This window comes from Schistocerca piceifrons, chromosome 2 (genome assembly GCF_021461385.2).
Source record: "Schistocerca piceifrons isolate TAMUIC-IGC-003096 chromosome 2, iqSchPice1.1, whole genome shotgun sequence".
Lineage (NCBI taxonomy): Eukaryota > Metazoa > Arthropoda > Insecta > Orthoptera > Acrididae > Schistocerca > Schistocerca piceifrons.
In genome coordinates, this window is record NC_060139.1 from 200,501,174 (window position 1) to 200,521,538 (window position 20,365).

The following is a 20,365-nucleotide window of genomic DNA, read 5'->3' on the forward strand; positions in this document are numbered from 1 at the left end:
TCTTCGTCATATTGTAGTTGTGAACCTGGAAGAGTGAAGGTGTCCAGCACGAGCCTTGTAGAAGTCAATCGGAAAGAGTTGTTTTCCATGATCAGGCTGCCGCGAACCTCGCGGATACATGTAGTGATTTTTCCGTCGTTAAAGCGCCGAATGAAATACGTTTTGTGAATGAATACAGTTTCTTCGAGATTCGAACCCGGGTTCTCTGATTCTCAGGCAGTTACCTTGGCCGTTGGGCTATCGGTGCTGTCGCGAAAATCGTTTACCATCTGGGTACAGAAGGGACAGTTGCAAAAGTTTCTTACCTCGATTTCTGGAAAAGTATACGCTTTCGGGTCCCACACCTGATGGTGAAAAATGCTCTATTTACAATTATCTATCGATCCCGCCAATTTTGAGTCGATTCCTCGTCATTACCTTTATGTGTGATTTTCTCAAAAACGTGCGGTTGTTGACCCAAAATATCTTAGATTCCTTCGTTTTAGGTTGTACACAAGCGTCCTGTCAAATTTGTGCCGAATCGGTTGGCCGTGTCTGAAGCCTTCCCCTTGTTTAACGCCAAATGTACAACTTTTGCATTGTTGTATGATTCATTTGTCGTTTGCAGTCGACCACTATTGAATTATGATGCTTACATATTGCTACATTTTGTAACTATTTACTTTTCTTCTGACATACCGTTTCCCCCTTCTCCGATAACATTCCGTTGCAATTTGACGTCATTCTGACCAGTGGTGTTATTTCTACAGAGGTTTGAAAATTTAGCTTTAACCAGTGTCCGCAGCTCGTGGTCTCGCGGTAGCGTTCTCGCTTCCCGAGCACGGCATCCCGGGTCCGATTCCCGGCGGGGTCAAGGATTTTCACCTGCCTCGAGATGACTGGGTGTTGTTGTGTCGTCTTCGTCGTCATCAGTCATCTCCATTACGGTCGGAGAAAAGCAATGGGAAGCCACCTACAGGTAGGAGCTTGCCTATTACGGCAGTGCGGGTCTCCCGCATCGTTCCCCTACGCTCTGTCAAGCAGTATGAGACTTCATCATCATAATAACCCTGTATATGCGTAAGAGAGAAACCTTATTACCAAACATCTCGAAAAGTACTTGACCGATTTACTTCAGAGTTCGTGGCAGGTTTAATTTCTACATTCAGACGAGACAATGAAGAAAATTAACGATAAATTAAAGGCGTAATAAACTAAACACATCATGGGAAACGGACTGTAATACCTATCACGAGAATAAATTTCATTGGCAATACTCGTCTTGAAGATACTACCATCAGATGTCACTACGTCGCGGGCCGATCAAAAAATCTAACATAACCCGAAATTTCCCTAACTGTGACGTAAACTGTTGGAAAAATTCAAGTTTTGCTGAAACGCATCCCTACTTGAAACAGTGAGAACTTTTGTTGTTGTTGTTGTGGTCTTCAGTCCTAAGACTGGTTTGATGCGGCTCTCCATGCTACTCTATCCTGTGCAAGCTTCTTCATCTCCCAGTACCTACTGCAACCTACATCCTTCTGAATCTGCTTAGTGTATTCATCTCTTGGTCTACCTCTACGATTTTTACCCTCCACGCTGCCCTCCAATGCTAAATTTGTGATCTCTTGATGCCTCAGAACATGTCCTGCCAACCGGTCCCGTCCTCTTGTCAAGTTGTGCTACTGTAACGTCCCCTTAGAAAAATTATACATGACTGTGCTTAAACTGACACAATATTTTTAGCGCAACGCAATCTGACTTTCAAAAATCCCTACAAAAAAATGGCCCTGACTAACATTAACCTATGCGTTTCACAAATCGCTTACCTCACAAAAATCTTTGTTACTCGAACTACTGCAATACAGCAAACACCACTACTGCCAGCTAAATAAAAGATTCAAACTACGGAAGCCACTAACTACTGATAGGCATAGTTAGCAAATGAATGATTTTGATAGAGAACAAACAATGTATTTACCTTAATAGTCATCAAAGGTCATAATATATATAGGAGTTCATAACATCCATTCTTACAAATATCAAAACTCCGCCATTTCTCTCCCCACATCCACCACTGCTGGCGGCTCAACTCCAATTGCGCAACGCTACGCGCTGTTCACATCCAGCTGCCGCTGCCCAACACTACAATGCCAGACAACAATGCAAACTAGCCACAGACGGCACACAGCACACCCAGTGATTTTCATACAGAGCGCTATGTAACGTTGCCAATAAGAAAACATAAACAGCCTACTAACATAGCCCCCATGCTCCCCACAAAAAAATTTTACAAATTGTTTTGGGCAGTGGCCAATAATGATTTGATAAAATTTTTCATAATTACAATAACAAAGAAATCAAAGACACACATTTATTGATACAATGTTGGCCAAAAGCTAAAATTTTCTCACAGTCCATAAAGACAGTCCTGATCATTCATCACAGTAACATTGCAGCGTTTTTCTCAAAGTCTGAGCAGTAAAAGAAAATGCACTCGGAAGTAGTGGATTTCCATGCAGTCTTGAAGAAGTAGTGTTGTCCTTCCAATGGAAAGACAGTGCTGACTCTTGACATGCTGACAGATAATGGGCCACAACAGAGCAAACCCACAGCAGAGTCATTCGACGTTTTGAAGAATATTGGTAGGTAGGTCATCACAGAGTAGACCCACTGTAGTCCTGGTAGAGAGTATGGTATTGGTGGGCCACCAGAGGAGCAGACCCACTGTAGTCCTTGTAGAAATAATGGTATTGGTGGGCCATCAAAGATGTAGACCCACTGTAGTCCTTGTAGAGACGGCCAGCAGCCATCTGTTGCAAGTGTGCAGTTGCACAATCACCATCGAAGAGTCTTGCGGACAATATAGCAAGTCCATAAACCACCACTTGTGCACTCACGAAGTTCTTGGAATTGTCCTAAAACCAGCAATGCTGTTATCCAGTCCCTTGCTGAATTATTAACACACGTGCAAACACTATCAGTCCCTACTTCTCACATATTGTCCATACACTATGACCAACAGAAACGTGTGCAGTGAAGTGTAACTTACAAGTTACTTAATTTGATGAACTGGTGTCAATTACAATTTTATAACATAAGAATACAATAACAAAGGTACAAAATACATCATTAAAGAACATAATAATACAGATAACATTTGTAGTAATAGGGGCTTTACAAAATAATAGAAAAAAACATATACATCAGTGTTACAGGAATTATGACATAAGTACATACATAAAAGGTCTGAAGAACTTTCGAAATATCAACTTCACATGTGAGCATTAAAACAAAACAGAATAAATAATGACTAAACATCTTTACAAAGTAAATAACATATTATTAGAAAAATTCTACAACATAACTCTTATTAGCTAAACACATAAAGACAGGAAAAACAGAAATATACAAGAGTACACAAACACATAGGGGGATAACACAATGGAAAGGACAGGGTTCGTTTTCAGTGTAACATTTGGTACTGCAGTCCAACCCAAAACTTCATTCCATATCTTTCGTCTTATTTCAACATTTGTTTTCACCAAAACATCCTATCCAAGCATGCTTTCTGTATTTATATGTTCACATATTTCTTACCTCATTATTTATTTTCCATTATCTTACATCATTTATTTCCAAGAAAATCCTACCTAAACTTGTTGTCTCTAAACCCTACTTTTTTGTTCATCTCCTCTTTCAAAATACTTTTTTTGGCCAAACCATATTCTTATAGCTTCTCAATGCATTTCTTCCAATTCATCACAACTCATTCTCTTATATAGTCTACCCCCTCTTAAGCTAACTTAAATCTACTGAACTCAGATGCTAAACTAAGGGACGAGGCAATGCAGCAGCACAAAACAATTAATACAAATAGCAATGACAAAAAAAATACAAATGGGCAAAGCAATTGCAATATTACAACTAATATAAGGCACTGTGCAGCAAACAAGAAAAATAAATCAGTACTAAAACTGGCTTAACAGAGTAATACAAAGTCAAATTCAGTAACACTATGCCTGGCGAACAGCAGCAGCAGACGCTATAACTTATACCTAAACATGAGAAAGCTCAAGCAGAAAAAATAGTACACTAAAGACAACAATGTAGATAAGGGAAATGTCTATTCACATCTTAATGTCTATGTAATTAAAGTGGTGCACCACAACTTCTTCTACAAAATAAATTACCAAGTACTTGAAAAGAAAATTATGAATGCAGTTCCTGTGAAGGTAAATGTCTTTTGTGCTCCCTCAGTTTTTTGAAAAAAATTATTATTTACTCGATCTGTAGACAGAAAATATTTATATTAGTACATCTATAAAATTTTATTTTAACCAATGCTGCAGGGCAGCTAGAAACTAGATATTAAACGAAATGAGCAAATATATACATAAAGCAAGCCATATGGCATTTCTCTCAACTAGCAAGTCAATAGATGTAAAAATGTTCCTCGTCATTTCATTAGGCAATTTAGTAAATATCATAAATTAAGAGCTCGACAATGTAATCATACGTTTTCAAGTTCGACCGTGTCGTTTTTGTGATGCTTTCTACAAAGGAACGTCAATAGCGAGGATAATGGCCTCCCTTTTTTTTCTCCACCTGTGCCTCTGAAAGGCACACGCTAATGGCTTTTTTCCAGGCGACTGTCGCCCAGCTGGGTGCCCACGACGCATTACGTGCAGGTGGTCACTTAACTTTCTTACCAAAATATTTACGACAGCAGTTTCCACTACAGTGACAGTCTCATATAAAAATATTTCACAGGTCAAGAATTTGCGTTACAAATCTGTAGAAACAAAATGCTATTGATATAGCAGTGTCCAAAAAATTTTCATCGGCATTGTAATACATTCACGTATTTACATACATTTCATAACTCTTAAAGTACGATTCTTGGTTTCCAACAACCTTTCTCACAAACCAGAGTCCCTAACCACTACTCATTATTCCTTACCTTATTACACATATACATATTCGTCGACACTTCTTCAATATTTCATCATAACAAATGCGTAGCATAATCAAATTCCTCATATAGCATCAGCTTATTGATCATGAACATACCTCAGCAGCATAATACACATCGTCGTCATAAAAATAACATCATAACACCTCAGTCAAATCTCAAAAACGTCGTAGCTTTCTGCAATAATTTCAAAACCTAAAAAAAATTCTCTGCTCATTTCAATGGTGTCATCTACCTCAAACGTACTTTAAAAATCATGATCCCATACCAAATACATCATTCAAAGCTCTCATAGTATCACAATGGTCCCGAAAAAATATGAACAGTTCACAAAGTACAGCAAAATACAATTTCATAAGTATGAAATTATCCAACTGTGTAATTGTGTAAACATGTGTCACTTATGTAGTAAAAAAAAAAATGTTTGTGTCTCAGTTAAATGATCAGATAGCTGTGTAGTTTATGTGTTAGAGAAATATGGTACCGAAGTGTATAGTTGTATAAGCAAATACCATATTAGCTAGGGCTCCTTGTGCTTGCCAAACACATGGCACACAAAGTAGGCGTGTACCCCCCTGAGGATTAATGTAATTATTCCCTCAGGTGTTACAGATTACAGTAATGGAATGAAATGTATCACAGAAAACCTTTGTATCATTGTACTTCAAATATCTTTAAAAATAAATGATTTAAGTACAAAATTAATCACTCAAATACGTGTCCTGTAGCGCTAAATGTGCGTCTTGCTGTAAGATAATCTCTGTGGAAGTGTCGTAGTTATCGTCCTCCGAAAGCTAAGTTCTACAGAAGCCAATGTACTTACCTCATGATACACCAAATTACAAGTAAACCAAAATGTTGCATTAAAATCTCATTAGCAGTACTGGTAAATGTTCTAAGTATGTGAGCCTTATAGTCGTTATGTAATCGTGCAACTAACAAGCAAGAATCTACAAATAACAACATTGTGTTGTCTGTTCACTATAACAATGCATTCATAATTTCTGTTGAAATAAGTTCTCTTGGTTCTTGACTGGATATTTAACTTCAAACATTGTTGCATATTAACAGATTCTAAGTCTGACAAAGCCTACTAGCAATGTAAAGTGAAAAGTTATATGGCAAAGACAAAGTTAAAAAGCAGATTATCTTTCAATAAACGGTTTTCCATGTGAAATGTAGTGTAAACCTTTACTCTTCCTAGTACGCAGCGTTTCAACTTCAACGCAATTATCATGTGGTATACGTCGGATTCTGTAAGGTCCATTGTAAACTAGAAAGAATTTGTGACTCAAGTGTTTCTTCTTATATGACAATGAATGAGCTTTAATGAGAACTTTCTGACCAATATATAATTTCTTTGCATGTGCTTTACCGTGTAGTTTTCTCCTTTTGTCTGCTGCAGATTTTATATTTTTAATAGCCAAATCAATTATGTCTTTGTGTCGAAGTTTACGTGTATTTGGGAAAGGTGCAAGCTCTCTGATTCTGTTCGGTGGTTCTTCATTCTTCAGTACAAGAGTAGGTGGTAAAGCAGTGGAGTCATGAGGCATTTCATTCAGCATGTTTTGAAATAAGTGTAAATATCTGTCCCAATGCTGATGCTTTCTGTGACAATAAAGTCTGCAAAGCTTATTGATTTCTTTCATAATCCGTTCGGAGGGGTTACAATGTGGTGAGTACAATGAAATAAAAACAGGTTTGATTTTATGATTCCGAAGCATGCATAACCAAACAGCAGATCTGAATTGCGGTCCGTTATCTGAAATGACTTTACTAACGTGTCCAACTTCACGTAAGAAATTTTTAACAAAGGCGTTGGATACAGACTGTCCAGTGGCTTTACGTAACGGTGTGAAAGAAGCAAATTTTGAAGTAAGTTCAACAGCGACTAGAACGTACGAAAATCCATTAGATGTTCTGACAAGCGGTCCCAAGAGATCAACAGCAGCAAATTCTTTTAATTTAGAAGGAATGATAGGAAACAGTGGAGCACGATGGGAGATAGTAGATGGTTTCGCCTTTTGACAAAGTTTACAAATAGACAAGACTCTTCGAATTCTCTTTTCCATATTGTTAAAATAACAAGTCGTTCGAAGAATATGATAACATTTTCGTGGGCCAAAATGTGCATAGCTGAAATGAATGTACCAGATGAGCTTATTAACAAAATCGTCAGGAATGCAAAGTACCCATAGCTTGTCATCAACAGTGCAGCATTTGAACAGTATGTTGTCTCTAACCAGATAATAATGCCGAATCTGTGTGTGTGTCTTTTCATGCCATTTGCTTTTGATGTCTTTCCAAATCGGATCTTTATCTTGTTCATGAGCAATGTCCTTTAAAGATGTGGTGATGAAGTTTTCAAAGGCGACTTTCTGAATGTAAAGAATACTGAAATTTTTCTCGAGGTTGCCTTCTGTGTTACTTTTCTCAAGCCCAGCCGGTGCGCGTCATAGTGCGTCCGCAACATTGTTCTCCTTGCCGGGAATGTAGACTATTGTGAAGTGGAATTCTTGCAGAAACAATGCCCAACGTTTTAACCTGTCATGATTTAATTTTGAAGACATAAGAAATTGTAATGCACAATGATCACTGTATACTTTTACGTGCTTACCAGAAAGAAAGAAACGGAATTTGTTTAATGCCCAAACGATAGCTAAAGCTTCTAATTCAGTAACGGAATAATTTTTTTCAGATTTTGTTAGCACTTGGCTAGCAAAAGCAATGGTTTTCTGAATGGTAGTGTCATTTTCTATGGCTTCTTGAAATAAATGGGCACCAAGACCGACTTTAGAAGAATCCGTGCTAAGGCAGAAATCTTGTAACAGATCTGGATGAGCTAGTATTGGCGCGTTAAGTAGCGATTCTTTCAAAGAATTGAATTCCAACTGTGCTTGTTCATCCCAGTTCCAAATAGTATTTTTTCCAGTGAGAGAACAAAGTTTTGGTGTAACTAGAATTTGCATATTCAGAAAACGACGGTAAAAATTTACGAGACCTAGAAAACTGCGGACTTGTCTTTTTGTGGATGGAACTGGAATGGCTCTGATTGCTTCTAAGTTTTCAGGATCCGGCTGAATGCCTTCAGAAGAAATAATATGTCCCAAAAACCTCACCTTTGACCTACCGAATTCAGACTTTTCCAAGTTAACTGTAATTCCAGATTCTGCAAATATACGTAACAAACTGTTGAGGATGCGATTGTGTTGTTCACATGAGGCTTCTGCTATCAGAATATCGTCCACATATAAGGTGATGTGACGTTTTAAGAACTCAGGTAATATGGAATTTAGCCCGCGAATGAATGCTGCCGAAGAAATGTTCAAACCAAAAGGAAGTTTCCGAAACTGATAACAAACGCCGAAACAAAGGAAAGCTGTGTATTTTCTACATTCTGGATGAAGTTCGATCTGATAAAAGCTGGATCTGAGATCAATAGAAGACAACACTTTTACACCATTAAAATTTTGAAGAAGTTCTTCTAACGTTTTCGGCCTGTCTGTTTCAGGAATGATGATAGTATTGATTTGTCTCGAATCTAAGACAAGCCTGATCGATCCATTTTTCTTCTCAACAACATGTAATGGATTGTTGTATGAGCTTACTGCAGACTCAATAATGCCCTCGTCAAGCATAGATTGTATTTCTGTTCTAACACGGTCCCTATAATGTGCTGGAATTACGTATTGTCTAACACAAAATTTAGTATGCTCACGAACACGAAATTGGTATTGAAATCCCTTGATTGTTCCTGTTTTGTGAGTAAAAACTGTGGAATGTGCTTGTAAAATCTCAAAAAGGTCTTGCCTATCACTGTCATTACAATTCTCAATTGTTTGAATTTTATTCTGAATTAACTCATTAGTATCAAATGCGCCGTCGATATCATCCCTGTCAGTACTTGCAGAGTGATTGTTAGTGTCAAGTTCCGTCGAAAATTCCGAACTGTTGTCTAACAGGAGGTAAAGCCGATTAATTTCTTCGTCATGGTTTGAGAGCCAATCTTCAAATTTCAAAGCTACTGACTTACCTTCTTTTTCTTAACTTATTTCAGCATCGTGAAAGCATAAGATTGCTTTGTATTCATTCAAACAGTCTATTCCCAGTATAATTTCCGTCGACAATAATGGAACAATAAGAAAGTTCATAGAGAAGCTGTGGCTTTGGCAAAAGAATTCTAAATTGGTTTGTTGGCGTACATCTACACTTTTTCCAAAGATTGCACCTTGTAATTTAATCTTACGTAACGGAAGTGTGGGGCAATCGTTCGATATGTTGCATTTTCTAAAAGCTGTTTCACTAATTACTGAAATGGGACTGCCAGAGTCAAGTACTGCCGTAAATTTTACGTCATTTACAGTAATGTGAATCACAGGATATGCAATGATGTTATTTTTTACGTCGTGTTCCTGGAGTAAGATGTCCCTAATGTCTTCCATTTTTACGTAATTACTAGCTACGACAGCTGCGTCGTCAGTTTCATAAGTACGTTTTGTGGCTGCCAGCGGTATGAGTCATTGCCTATTGTGTCTTTGTCGGCGCGCGTCGTTATTGGAATTTGGAGACCTAACTTCTACAAATTCACCTTGTCGAGAGGGCTCTGCTCTGTTTGAATCCCGCCAGTTCTGATGCAATTCAGGTCTGTCGTTACGATCATATCGTCTGTCGTCATGTCGGTAGATTCCATAGTTTCTTTCTTGTCGGACACGTGGTGGAGAATTTCTCCCTGAATCGTAACTGCGCGCTGGACCGTTGCATCTGAAGTTATTCTGTCTCCCTTGATAATAATTATTTTGGTTCCCATATTGCCTGTTTCTCTGATTGTTTCTGTGATAGTCACTACCACGGAGAGGTGATCTTTCCCTGTAATTATTACTACTCTGCCAATGGTTGTCATACGGGTGGTGTCTGTTTCGGTCACGATTTACGTTGAAAGAATAGCCTTGTCGTATATTATTTGTGTCACTGCGGAATTGTGACGGATGTGATCTGTAATTGTTGTGCTCCTGTTTTCGCGTTCCCCGATTGTCAGTGTCAATTTCCAGTTCTTGTAACAGTCCCTGAAAAGCTTCAATGTCGTCTTTGCAACATCCTGCCAAAATAATATGTCGTAAATGTTCAGGTAATTTGATTAAGCAAATGCAGATGAGTTCTGAGGGGCTGTATGGGTTTGACAGGTACTGATTCTTGTGCAACATGTCTTCAAAATAATTCATAAGACTGGAAAATTCAGATTGTTCGAAATGTTTCATCATTATGATGCTATGTTTTACTCGGTCTTGTGTAGCTTGAGACCAATATGCTGAGAGGAAGGCATGATAAAAATCTCCTTCACTGTGACAATCGTGAATGACCGATCGCATTCTTACAGCTGGTTCATTCTCTAAATAGCCACACATAAATTCTAAACTGTGCTCTAATGACCAGTTGGGAGGAAAACAATGAGAGACTTGATGGAGCCACGCTTGTGGATGAATGTCGTTGCCAGAATTCTTAAACGTTTTGAATTTACGTGTAGTAATGAACAGCTTATAGTCAAAATCATCATATCGGCGAGTCGCATGTCGTTCATTGTTACGTCGTGTCGGCGGTTCCATCCCAAAATTCGCTGCACATTGCTAATTTCTTTCATAACTTCCAAAATGCCCTGTGTTATTATTTTGTGGCTGTTCCGTATTTCTATGTCCCTCTTCCCGTATTGGGGCGCGAGTGTCCTCTGAAATACGTAATTCTTGTATTACCTGTGTCAGCTGATCTTGTACTGTGTATTGATTTGATTTTGATTTTGTTTGAATTTTCTAATTTGTTCGCACTCTTCTGTGTCATTAAAGACTACCGGTTTTGTGTCATTCAGATTATCATCTACCTTCGTAGATAAATTATTTAGCTGATCCGAAAGTTCAACTACTTTCTCTGATAATGAACTAATTTCCTCCATGTGTCTTTCTGAACCAATTTTCAGAGTATCTACTGTGTCTTTTATGTTTTCCTGAGTTTTTGCAAGTTGCGTAACCAAATCGGTAGATGCAACTGAGTCAATTTTAGCTTGCAAGGTCTCATGATTTTCATGATCAATAGTTTGCAGTTCTTTTATGGCTGCTTCGTGATTCTGTAATGCATTTTCATGCCGGAAAAAAAAGGTTGAAAATGCTCACAAATTTGTGTTTTTACGTCATTACAGACTTTTTGATATTTCGATTCAATGTTATGTAACTCAGTAGTTAAATCTTCACGTGTTTGTTCAAGCGTGGTGTCTAACTTTTGAAGATTTTGTTCCATTGTGTCTAACTTTTGAAGATTTTGTTCCATTGTGTCTAACTGTTGCTGTGTTTGTCTCTGGTGTTGTTCCATTGTGTCTAACTTTTGAAGATTTTCTTCCATCGTGTCTATCTTTTGAAGATTTTGTTCCATTGTGTCTAACTATTGCTCTGTTTGTCTCTGATTTTGTTTCATTTGCTGCATTAATTGCAATAATAATGTATTAGTGTCTGGAATCTGTTCCTCTATGCATTTCGGCAGTGCATTTGCACCGGCAGCATTCACATTTTGACAAGCAGAAAATGTGTTTTGACTTATTTGAGAAAACGGTGAGGCCCCAAAACCTGAATCTACAGTATTTGCAAGACTGTGTCCTGTCATTTCGGATTCCTGAGGCGAGCTGCTGCCGACTGATCGATCGATAATGCTTCCCTGTTCACTAATTGTTTCACTGTCTAGGCCATTATTTGCCGCCTGCTCCATTTCCCTATGCACAATTACCAAATTACTACTTTGAATATCTGTTAATTCATTACACAGTGGTGCTGGTAAGCTACGCTCGTCGTCACTATTATTTCACAGTTTACTTTGGAGCCTAGTGTTACGTTTTTCACACGCCATTATTGTCACAATATTTCACACGATAGCACAGAAAAGCACAATTTGAAGAGCAAAAATAAGAAAACACATTAACATAGCACTGAAAATAATATCTAGTTAATTGCAAGCGCAGCTGCAAAATACTTGGTGCAAATCTACATGCATGCCACAACTGCTTTACTGTACAACAATGAAAAACTGCAACTACAAAGGAGATTCTCTCTACAATTACGCGCTAGCAATAAACAAAAGCTACACTAATTACACAAACTACAAGTAAAAATCGGAAGATTCCAGTGAGGTATCCTCGGCTAAGGGTCGACATATGTAACGTCCCCTTAGAAAAATTATACATGACTGTGCTTAAACTGACACAATATTTTTAGCGCAACGCAATCTGACTTTCAAAAATCCCTACAAAAAAATGGCCCTGACTAACATTAACCTATGCGTTTCACAAATCGCTTACCTCACAAAAATCTTGGTTACTCGAACTACTGCAATACAGCGAACGCCACTACTGCCAGCTAAATAAAAGATTCAAACTACGGAAGGCACTAACTACTGATAGGCATAGTTATCAAATGAAAGATTTTGATAGAGAACAAACAATGTATTTACCTTAATAGTCATCAAAGGTCATAATATATATAGGAGTTCATAACATCCATTCTTACAAATATCAAAACTCCGCCATTTCTCTCCCCACATCCACCACTGCTGGCGGCTCACCTCCAACTGCGCAACACTACGCGCTGTTCACATCCAGCTGCCGCTGCCCAACACTACAATGCCAGACAACAATGCAAACTAGCCACAGACTGCACACAGCACACCTAGTGATTTTCATACAGATCGCTATGTAACGTTGCCAATAAGAAAACATAAACAGCCTACTTACACTACAAAAAAAAAATGGTTCAAATGGCTATGATCACTATGGGACTCAACATCTTAGATCATAAGTCCCCTAGAACTTAGAACTACTTAAACCTAACTAACCTAAGGACATCACACACACCCATGCCCGAGGCAGGATTCGAACCTGCGACCGTAGCAGCCCTGCGGTTCCAGACTGCAGCGCCAGAACCGCACGGCCACCGCGGCCGGCAGTTGTGCTACGAACTCCTCTTCTCCCCAATTCTATTCAATACCTCCTCATTAGTTATGTGATCTACCCACCTAATCTTCAACATTCTTCTGTAGCACCACATTTCGAAAGCTTCTATTCTCTTCTTGTTCAAACTATTTATTGTCCATGTTTCAATTCCGTACATGGCTACACTCCATACAAATACTTTCAGAAACGACTTCCTGACACTTAAATCTATACTCGATGTTAACAAATTTCTCTTCTTCAGAAACGCTTTCCTTGCCATTACCCGTCTACATTTTATATCCTCTCTACTTCGACCATCATCAGTTATTTTGCTCCCCAAATAGCAAAACTCCTTTACTACTTTAAGTGCCTCATTTCCTAATCTAATTCCCTCAGCATCACCCGACTTAATTCGACTACATTCCATTATCCTCGTTTTGCTTTTGTTGATGTTCATCTTGTATCCTGCTTTCAAGACACTGACCATTCCGTTCAACTGCTCTTCCAAGTCCTTTGCTGTCTCTGACATAATTACAATGTCATCGGCGAACCTCGAAGTTTTTATTTCTTCTCCCTGGATTTTAACACCTACTCCAAATTTTTCTTTTGTTTCCTTTACTGCTTGCTCAATATACAGATTGAATAACATCGGGGAGAGGCTACAACCCTGTCTCACTCCGTTCCCAACCACTGCTTCCCTTTCATGCCCCTCGACTCTTATAACTGCCATCTGGTTTCTGTACAAATTGTAAATAGCCTTTCAATCCCTATATTTTACCCCTGCCACCTTTAGAATTTGAAAGAGAGTATTCCAGTCAACATTGTCAAAAGCTTTCTCTAAGTCTACAAACGCTAGAAACGTAGGTTTGCCTTTCCTTAATCTTTCTTCTAAGATAAGTCGTAAGGTCAGTATTGCCTCACGTGTTCTAACATTTCTACGGAATCCAAACTGATCTTCCCCGAGGTCGGCTTCTACCAGTTTTTCCATTCGTCTGTAAAGAATTCGTGTTAGTACTGAGTTAGTGAGAACTGAGCTGAAACAATAAAAGACGAATTCTCCAAAAACACAGTGACATACTTATCGCAAAATGTTACAACAGATGGCGCAACTTTTCATACCGGAAAAATATTGAGTTTATGAACATTTTCTTGAAGAAATAAATTATAAATGGTGATAGAAAATCATTTTCTTCCTATCGAAGTTTAGCGAAAATATCGAAGTTCCGTTTATCGAATGCTGATAACAAAGCGCAACTCAGCTTTCTGTCGTTAAAGGTGTTTACATCCCCATTTCTTATATGATTGTTGCTGAGTGTGGTCGTTAGAAAACGTGGCTGTTAGTTTGAATTACCAGCTGTCAGCTGTAATCTTGGTGTATATTTGCAAAAGTCAGAACGGGAAGCCTAGAAACTGATTTTTATGAATGCCGCAGACGAAGACGTATTCATTTGTCGGATTCCGTAGATACCCAGTGATTCAAATACGTCCTTCGATTTAAAGCGATTGGAGTTTCCCATGCAGATTGTATTCACTATATCAACAAGGCAAAGGTCCCATCGTTTTGTGTGGCTGATATTAAATATCACGGGCAACTCCTGGCACTGCATTTGAAAGGAATGGGCATTATCTTGAAAGGAGGATATAAGATGAACATCAACAAAAGAAAACTGAGGGTAATGGAATGTAGTCGAATTAAATCTTGTGATGCTGAGGGAATCAGATTTGGAAACGACACACTTAAAGTAGTAGATGAGTTTTGCTGTTTGGGGAGCAAAATAACTGAAGATGGCCGAAGTACAGAGGATATAAAATGTAGATTGGCAATGCCAAGGCAACCGTTTCTGAAGAAGAGAAATTTGTTAATATCTAGTATAGATTTAAGTGTCAGGAAACCTTTTCTGAAGGTATTTGTGTGGAGTGTAGCCATGTATGGAAGTGAAACATGGACGATTAGTAGTTTAGACGAGAAGAGAACATAAGCTTTCGAAACGAGGTGCTACAGAAGAATGCTGAAGATTAGATGGGTAGATCACGTAACTAATGAGGAGGTACTGAATAGAATTGGGGAGAAGAGCAATTTGTGGCACAACTTGACTAGAAGAAGGGATCGGTTGGTAGGACACGTTCTGAGGCTTCAAGGTATACCAATTTAGTATTGGAGGGAAGTACAGTGGGTAAAAATGGTAGAGGGAGACGAAAGCATGAATACACTAATCAGATTCGGAAGGATGTAGGTTGCAGTAGTTATTCGGAGGTGAAGATGCTTGCACAGGATAGAGTAGCATGGAGAGCTGCATCAAACTATTCTCTGGACTGAAGACTACAACAACAACAACAACAACATAGAGGCAATATGGCTTAATGTTTCGACAGGGGACTTCCGACGTGTTGTGTCCTAACCACGTCGAGTTTCTGCGCTAAGGTCAAATAAGATCCGACATGTTATTTTGAGGTGTCTCATGACTTCCATGACTTTTGTTACCTCTGTGTATGTAGTGGCTACTACACCGCAGAAGCGGCTACACATTATTATTATTATTATTATTAGTAGTAGTACTGGCAGTGGCCAGACATAAAGCACTCGCAGCTTGAAGACTTCCAAGTTCTGCCAGTTCAGAAGTAAGGAGCCATGCAAACAAGTGATTTACAAATAACAAATGTAGTGCGTAAATTTTAATTTGGTTAATTTAAAGAGGGTATTTGGGCTGTGGGTGAAACAAGTGTCGGTAGGAATCAGAGAAGCGGTGCAGAGAAATCATATTTTGAAACAAGTGTCTATGCTCAGTGTGGATAGTTAGCTTCTTTTTCTGAAAAGGAGTTGTTGGTAACATTCACGATGCACTGAAAATTGCTTCATTGTCGCATAAATTAGGGTTGTTAGAAATAAGCAGTTCCAGTTCTCTCACTGATCAATAGTTCGTCGTTAAAAAAAGAAGCGATTTATCTCTCATCATTTTAAAACGGAAGTGTTCAAAGAATATGGTTTTTCATTCTAAAGGTTATTTAAGCCTTATGCTGATGATGGTGATGGTGCTGGTGGGGGGGGGGGGGGGGGAGGTGTGGGAGAGGAGGGGGTACTAGCTTATATCTGATTGAGCTCAGAATGGTTGGGAGCCACTGCCTTAGTATGTGACATAGATATCAACTTGATACGTCTAACTGTTCCTAAGAAAAAGACGTCTTAACAGACAGACGAACAGACAGTCGGATAGCAAATGGAAAGAAATGATTACAAATGAACAATTTAGGACTTTTCCCTTCACTTGTACTGTAAAACCTTCTTTCTTACTAACTGCTATGATATTAGGCAGACCCTTATTTATATAAATGCTGTGCCCTCTAGTATTACGGGTAATTCTAAAATATTTCTGTTTGCTGATGACACTACGTTGGTAGTAAAGGATGTTGTGTGCAACATTGGCTCGGTTTCAAATAGTGCATTTCATGACCTAAGTTCATGGCTTGTAGAAGATAAACTAAGGCTAAATCACAGTAAGTTTTTACAGTTTCTAGCAAACAATTCAACAAAACCTGACGTTTTAATTTCACAGAATGTGCATATGATTAATGAAACTGGACAGTTCAAATTTCTAGGTGTTCAGGTAGATAGTAAATTGTCGTGGAAAGCTCACGTTCAGGATCTTATTCAAAGACTTAATGCGACCATTTTTACTATTCGAACAGTATCTGAAGTGAGTGATCGTTCGACGCGAAAATTAGTCTACTTTGCTTATTTTCATTCGCTAATGTCGTATGGTATTATATTCTGAGGTAATTCTTCCCATTCTAAAAGGATATTTTTGGCTCAGAAACGCGGTTTAGGCAGTAAATGGTGTAAGTTCACGAACCTCTTGTCGACCCCTGTTCACGAGTCTGGGTATTTTGACATTGGTCTCTCAGTATATATATTCCTTACTGACATTTCTCACCGAGCGAGGTGGCGCAGTGGTTAGACACTGGACTCGCATTCGGGAGGACGACGGTTCAATCCCGCGTCCGGCCATCCTGATTTAGGTTTTCCGTGATTTCCCTAAATCACTCCAGGCAAATGCCGGGATCGTTCCTCTGAAAGGGCACGGCCGACTTCCTTCCCCATCCTTCCCTAATCCGATGAGACCTATGACACGCTGTCTGGTCTCCTCCCCCAAACAACCAACCAACCCACCAACTGACATTTCTTGTTAACAATATTAGCTTATTCCCAAGAATATGCAACTTTCACTCAGTTAATACTCGTCACAAATCAAACCTGTATTTGGATAGGATTTCCTTAGCTCTTGTGCAGAAAGGTGTGCAGTATACTGCTGCATTCATTTTCAATAAGCTACCACTCGAATTCTAAAATCTTAGCAGTAATCAACGCGCTTTCAAATCGAAACTGAAGAGTTTCCTCATGAGTCACTTTTTCTATTCTGTCGAGGAGTTCCTTGAAAAAGTAAGCTGATTCTTGTTGTATTGTTGATTGCTTTTACTTAAATTTATGGACTGAATTTTTTCGGGTTCATAAACATTTTATTTTTATCTGTTATTACTTTTATGTTGTAATTTCATGTACTGACACGTTCCATGACCTTGGAGATTTGCGCCTCAGTTTGGTCCTGCGGAACTTGACGTGTACATAAAACAAAATAACAGGAAGTACTCTGTAGGTTTCGATGGGTGAGCTGGCGATAATCAAACTATGTGATATAAATTTCCGTATATTGTGATTGCATTGACTTAGAAGGTTACCTTTATTGCACCGCCAACGGACCATAGGTATTCCTTAGTATCTGGCATAAATTTCAACTTGATATGTCCACCTTTTCCTAAGAAAAAGGGGTCTTTACAAACGGACGGGCGGACAGACAGTTGGATATCAACTGAACAAAAATTTTCGTGTAATATAATTATAAATTCATAATTTCCTGATTTTTTCCTTTACTTTTACTGTGAAACCTTGCTTCTTGCCAAATCTCATGATTCTAGGTCAACAGGCAATACCCTAAATTTTAATAAGTGAATTTGCGAGTATCAAACCATACGACATAAATAGCCATATCTTTTGATTGCAGTGACTTAGAGGTTTCAATTTTTTACATAGTCAAGGGACCGTAGATCTCAGTATGTGATGTAAATTTCCGTTTGATACGGCCAACCTCTCCTGAGAGAAAAGGTTTTTAACAGTCAGACAGTAAGAAGATAACAAAGAGATCCTATAAGGGTCCATTTTTTACTAACTGAGATACTGGACCATAAAAAGTCATAAATTCACTTTTAAGATCGGTAGTGCGGTCCATTGTTGCTTTGTAAAGTAATACCACTGTTACTGAAACTACAGTAATATTTTTTAACTTGGTGTTTGGAGGCGAGACACTGCCTTCCACTTTTTCTTGATTCTTCCATGACCAGTCAAACTTTCATTAAATCGAACTCTCAGTATTATTGAAACTTTTCCTCAGGGCCCTTGACCTTCGAATTATTAAGAGGTAAGCGTATTCAAAACACACTCATAGTTTGATTTCATATGAGCTGTTGTAATTTCCAATTACGTAACGATAACAATATAATGTCTTCCATCTGCTGCTTCTTGAGGCTCGAGGATGTACTTCCGAAGAAAGTGGCAATGTAGTATGACACTCATATTTCAGAGTACAGCAGTTAAAATCTATCCAGATTAAAGTGATTTCCCTAAATAGCTTAAGGGAATCAGGAAGTGAAACTTCGGCAAAATAACAAATTCTTTTATTGTATTAAATTATACCTGTCCTTCCTGAAGAAGAGTATGTATGGTTTTCGTATTTTTTATGTATGGTGACAGGAAAGAGAGCATTTTCTAAACGACACTCTCCCTTCACAATTCAGGTGTGTTTATGGCGGCTGCAGCAGACTATCTCTGTCTTTACTCAATTTATTCTTTGGGCAGTGCTTTTCAGGTTGGTAACCCCGGTGCTAAGCGAGTGTAAGTAACAGTTGAAAATCAGTTCAGCGTTCAATTTTCGTTGTACTCGTGATAGTGATTTGAAGGAGACGTTTGATTTCAGGAAGGAATCTTGTTGTGTTTATAGTAAGATAGATCATAAATATGGGCAGAATAATGCGGAGAAATACTAATAAATTGGAAGAAATGGGTAAACCTATACGGGCCACCTTGTTACACAAGATTGCTGCAGATGAGGACTCTTCTCATTCTGTCTGCCCAAAGTGTTCCGAGACACGGTGTAAATATCAGTGAACTAGGGTAACTATTGATGTTTAAAGACGCAACCATCCCCTACCAATCTCAGTAGCAGGTATTACAAAATTTATCTATAGAGACTTGGCTATCAAAAACTTGTGTATTAAATGCATCTAAGGGACAATTCAAATTCCAACGACATTTTAAATAACTGTGTGTGGGAAGGCTTGACTGAAACAGAATTTGTGAGCCTCAAAATCATAAAAACGTATGTCATGAATGCAGTGTTGTGCTTCAGTGATGGGTCAGTCAGCAGGCTGAAAGTTTTCAGTGGTATGGCCGTAGAACCTCGAGTGAACAAGTAGTAGAATGCGTTTCTGTCAGTTGAGCAACAGAAGGGAGAGGAGGCTGAGAAACGTACTCTATAGATGACAAAAGAGGTCAGAATTCAAAATATGGTCTCCAGACATAATCCGGAGGATACAGAAGCCTGCAACGATGTCAGCAATGGATCTATTGTTAATGTAGATTAAACAGATCGTATCAAAAACATTAAAGCCATTTAACTCAAAGTATTTACGTCAAACTTCGTACAGAAAATAATGACATCATTTTCATTAAAATGCTCTAGAATTATATCAATCAAATAAAAGTTGTGTCAAATATTTAGATTATTTTAAAAAAATTCTCAGTCTTTTAGACCATGTACTTTCCTACGAATTTCTACTTGAATTGCCCCCTCTGTTTATTGATTGTATAGCCACTGAATTGGTATTTATTTATTTAATGGGATAATAATATTATTAAAAGGTGGCAATTTTTTTAAGCATTGATTTTACTCTTTTGATTGTTGCGAGTCAGCGATAGTGCAATGCTGCTCGCTTTGGAGAATACACATTTTATAAGAATTATTTGGTCCAGGCAACACTTTTGCGATCACGGTTGCGACTTAGACAGTATTTGCGTAATTGTACCGATTAAAAGTTATCGTTTCCGAAAGACGCAGGTTCGATTAAAGCTGTGTGCACTTTTGCGCGTATAATGAAAATATTCATAACATGTCGCGTAACAAAAAGAAACATGCGAATCACAACCGTGGTCAAACAAAGAAAATATATGATAACGTAAATGTTCTTCGCTGTTATTCAGGACGGGCTCAGGTTAGACCTAGCAATTTTTAGCTATAGGAAATCACAAGACGTTGCAGTTAGGAGATATTTGTTTTGAATAACTTGTATTTACCTTCTCTCTCTCTCCTTTTTACAGCCTTTATACCTTCACATCGATTAAGGAA

At 38.4% G+C, this 20,365-nt stretch overlaps 1 protein-coding gene across 1 annotated transcript in view; it reads left to right on the plus strand.

The window, feature by feature from the left end:
- The window catches only part of LOC124776247 (galactoside alpha-(1,2)-fucosyltransferase 2-like), a 191,660-nt gene that overhangs the window by 166,742 nt on the left and 4,553 nt on the right, over positions 1–20,365 (plus strand). The window lies entirely within an intron of this gene.